The following is a 5,037-nucleotide window of genomic DNA, read 5'->3' as shown; positions in this document are numbered from 1 at the left end:
GTTAAATTGGAAGTTGTTGGCTAAGTCTGTATTTACTAACGCTAGACCTTCCCAAAGGAGAGGACTAGGATTTGCAAAAAAGAGTTAGCTCAATCACTTGACTTTTCTTTATTTAGTAAGGGTTAACTAAGTGAAAATTACAACCTCTTTATACTACACTTGAGAAAATTCCAACAAGGATAGAACTTCTGATTAATCATTCCCCCAGTCAAGGCCTTTTATTTTGAATATTATAAATCTCTTTTAATTTTCATTGCTTTAATTTACAATTATTTATTTGCCCATTGCCCAAACTCAAAATTACCCAGAAAACTCCTGATTAATAAGATAGCCCCCTTTTTGTCAACTCATTGGGAGACGACCTGGGACTCATACTCCCAGTATTTTTATTCTAATTTTGTGACAACCTCTCTAAATGTATGAGGCGGATTTTTGATGGTTAAGAGCTATACTCGCAACGTATTTCCTATATTGAATTCTTTATTGGCTGACTTCCGCCTTGGCATCAGCATCTTCCACTTCAACTAAGTCTTCAACTGGGGCGTGTTCTTGTGGGTTTGGCTCCTCCTGGTTCCTCTCTTGCAGCGTGGCTCCGAACCTCAAAGTGATGGCATTGATGCCACCCTTGGGGTTAGGTAAGGGTTGAGAAGGAATTCCACTGGAGCTTGAAGGCTGGTTGGTAGGAGTTGGTAATGAATCTATCCGGGAAATGAGAGCTTCTAAAGTGGCATTCAGAGCATTTAGAGTAGAGTTCAGTGTAGTCTGGATGAGTGCATGTCTTGTTGTCCTTGTGCAAGAGAACGAAGCATCTCGTTATTTAATGAGGAAGGAGGATAAGTGATCTGAGGGGCCTGTTGTTGGTTGTGCTGGGGTCCTTGGGAATGCCTTAGGTGAGGTGCTCTATAAGGCTGATTCTGATTCTGCTGTTGATAGGAATGGTTCTGTTGATTCTGGTTCTGCTGATTGTTATTGTTATTCCATCTCTGGTTTCCCTGATTGTCTCTGCCTCCTCTGTTATAGTTGTCCCTCCAGCTATGGTTGGAATTATCTCTCCATCCCTGGTTGGAGTTGTCCTGCCACCCTTCGTTATAGTTCCCACCGTGGTTGTAGTTGCCGCTTTGTTGATTGTATCCTTGATTCGGGCGGTCATAGAAGTTATGAGTAGCAGCCACAGTGTTGTCTTCTTGTTGGAGCTGTGGGCACTCATCAGTGTAATGACTATAATTAGCACAAATTCTACATACTCTTTGGGGGACCAACTGTTGGCTTTGTTGTGGTGGGGGAGGCTAAGATTGTTGTTGATTCAACTGCATCTGCTTCAGTAGGTTGGTCATCTCACATATACTCTGGGTAAGAGCAGAAGTCTCAATGCTAGAGGAAACCTTTGCAACAGTCTTTGAGTGGTTGTTCTTGTGCTTGTGACTCTGAGTAGATTTAGCTAAGTCGCTGATCAGTCTTTGAGTTCTTGTGCTTGTACTTTTTCAGAGAACCATTACTAGCACCATCCAATGTAGTTTTATCCCGAGGCTTCATGCCTTGAGTGAAGTAGTTGATCAATACCAACTTGTCAATCATGTGGTGGGGGCATGCATCCAGAAGGATCTTGAAGCGCTCCCAGTACTCATAAAGAGTTTCTGATTCACCCTGAACAATGCAGGAGATCTCTTTCCTCAATCTTTCTGTAACTTCAGCTGGAAAGTATTTTTCCAAAAACTCTCTCCTGAGTGTATCCCAGTTGGTAACAATTACTTCAGGTTGGGAGTAGTACCACTCCCTCGCCTTTCCCTCAAGAGAAAACGAGAAGGCGGTTAACAGAATAGAAGTTTCATTTGCACCATGACGCCTAACAGTAGAATAGGCTGTCTGAAAATTCCTTAGGTGCTTGATAGGCTCCTGAGCAGGTAAGCCATGAAACTTGGGCATCAAGTTAATTATTGTAGTCTTCAGTTTAAAATCTGTAGCCAGATTTAGATGACGCACTTGATACGGTTACAGAATAAAGTCTGGGACTCCTGCCACCTGGAGAGTGATCCTCCTGGGTGCCGCCATGTTACCTGCACATGAATCAACTGAATCAGTAGTAAAGAAACTTGTTTCTTCCTCAGATGGCGCTTCAGATTCACCCTCAGAAGAGACTGGTGAATTGATAATCACTTCACCACCCTCAGAGGCTAACTGATGAGAGAAATTTTGCGTGGTCTAGAAATTGCGGATAAATCCTCGTTGCAATTATAGTTTCTAAACCTTCAAAAGTCCTTTCATACAAATGTTTTGGTTGTCACAAGTAACAAACCCCTTTAAAATTGATAACCGAGTATTTAAACCTCGGGTCGTCTTCTCAAGGAATTGCAGGGAAGTATGTTCTTATTATTGGTTATGGAGATTGTAAATTTGGGGTTTTGAGAATAGGGAGCAAGTAATTTAAATTGCAATTAAAATAAATAAATAACTGTAAAATAAACTTTTGGCAATGTATGAGAAATTGGAAGTCCTAGCCCAGTTATCCTTATCAACAATAATGAAAATTGACCCTTGATTTCACTTAGTTAACCTTTACTAGAGCAAGGGAAGGTCAAGTGACTAATTAGTTTGATCTTCAAATCCTAGTTAATCCCTAAGAAAAGACTGGGATTATCGAAGTTCAGTTTAATTAGCAAAGATAACAATTATCACTTATGTTGAGTTAAGATAACTCCTGAGTTACTAATTTCTTAACCAAAGCCAAGAATGTAGAAAGCTAAATTAAAATCATAAATATCTGGAATAACTCAAATAAAATACATTCAAAGCAGTAAAATCTAAGATGGAAAAGTTCATAAGCCAATTGGGCAACATAAATCAAATACAAATAAAAGCATTAGAGTCAATAAAAAATAGAAGCGAAAGTAAATAGAACGGGACATTGAACCTGGGATCGAGAGTCACTCCTAAAACTAAGAGAAGTCCTAAATCCTAATCCTAAGAGAGAGAGAGAGAGGAGAGAACCTCTCTCTCTAAAACTACATCTAAAACATGAAATGTGAATTATGAGAGCCTCCTTTTGAATGGATGCATTCCCCCACTTTATAGCCTCTACTCAATGTTTTCCGGGCCGAAAACTGGATCAAAAACAGCCCACAAATCGCCCCTGCATATTCTGGTACGTTCAGGTCGCGGACAAGTGACGCGGAGGCATCGTCCACGCGGCCGCGCGGATTGAAGTTCGCAGATGCGATGCGTCCGCGTGGATCACGCATTCGCGTCGCCTAGCGTTAGGGCAACTATGACATATTATATATCAAATCGAAGCCCCGGACGTTAGCTTTCCAATGCAACTGGAACCGCGTCATTTGGACCTCTGTAGCTAAAGTTATAGCCGTTTGAGTGCGAAGAGGTCAGGCTAGATAGCTTTGCAATTTCTCCAACTTATTGTATTCCTTCAACTTTTGCATGCTTCCTTTCCATCCTCTGAGCCATTCCTGCCCTATAATCTCTGAAAACACTTAACACATATATCAAGGCATCTAATGGTAATAAGAGAGGATTAATATTAGCAAATATAAGTCCAAAGAAACATGTTTTGAATCAAAGCACATAATTAGGAAGGCAAATGTAAAACCATGCAAATAGTACGAATAAGTGGATAAAGAGTAGATAAAAACCACTCAATTGAGCACAAGATAAACCATAAAATAGTGGTTTATCAACCTCCCCACACTTAAACATGCTAAGCTCAAGAGAAGCTATAAAGATGAAGAGGAAAGTATGAAATGCAACCTATCTATATGAATGCAACTATATGCAAAATGATTCTACCTACTTAGTTAAAAGTAAACAAATCCTTCAAGAATAAATATGAATTAGATTTCACTAATTCAAATCATGAAAATGAAGTACAAATAGACTTGCAAGAAGAAAATAGCTCATGAAAACAGGGAACAAGGAATTGAGCATCGAACCCTCAGTGATAGTGTATACACTGTAATCACTCAAGTATTTTAGGTTCGATTCTCTCAATTCTCCACTAACCTTGCTTTCTAAGGCTTGCTCTTCATCTAACAATCAACATAAATTTAATGCACAGATACACATATCAAAAGGTCTTTTAAGGGTTGTAATGGGGTTAGGGTCAAGGTAGGATTGTATTTGGTCAAGTGGACTAAAATTTGAATCCTCAATTATCTTTAAAGTTTCCACCTAACTTTAAACAATCCATGTAATCATAATACAATATCTAACCATCCATTAACCATATTTTCCACATATTCATGGATTCTAATTTCAAGTACAGTACATATGCATTGTTTTCACCACTTACTTTGGGGCATTTTGTCCCCTTTTACTTATTTGCTCTTTTTCTTTTCTTTTTCTCACACTTTTTTTTCTTTTTCTATTTTTCTTTTCTTAATAATTTTTTTTTCATCATCATTTTTTTTCTTAATGCATATGATTAAATTATTGAATGCATGAATCATGTCCTAAACATTTCTTTCACATTTTCAGAAAATTCTAACATACTCAATTTTCAAACAAAATATTTCCAAATTCATTTCCCCACACTTAATTCATGAGCACTCTTCACTAGTCTAAGCTAACCAAGGATTCAAATTAAGGACATTATTGTTTTCTGCTTAGAGTTAATGATGTGCTAAAGTAAAGAACAAAGGGGTATAATAGGCTAAACATTGGTTTGCAAAGAATAATGAAAGGATAAGGCCATATGGGTATGTAAGCTTAGTGAAACAAAGGCCTCAATCATGTAAGTGTATGCATACATCAAATAATGGAAATATAGAATTAAGCAAGACAAAGATTACAATATTAGAGAGAAAAACACACATCAAAAATAAAATATTGGTTGAAAAATACAACTAATTCAATTAGGCTAAAAAATCTCACAGGTTTTGTGTGTTCGAGTTCTAAACCATGTTCCAGTATAATATCTTTTCAAACAAGTGTAACATTAAATTTTATTCAAATTATTGAAATGCTCTTAAAAAGGTTTCTTGAAAAAGAAAATATTACTTCAACCAAGTGGTAAAATATGCAAAAAAAATC

This window comes from Arachis ipaensis, chromosome B8 (assembly GCF_059453495.1).
Source record: "Arachis ipaensis isolate K30076 ecotype BB chromosome B8, ASM5945349v1, whole genome shotgun sequence".
Lineage (NCBI taxonomy): Eukaryota > Viridiplantae > Streptophyta > Magnoliopsida > Fabales > Fabaceae > Arachis > Arachis ipaensis.
This window is presented reverse-complemented; position numbering follows the sequence as displayed.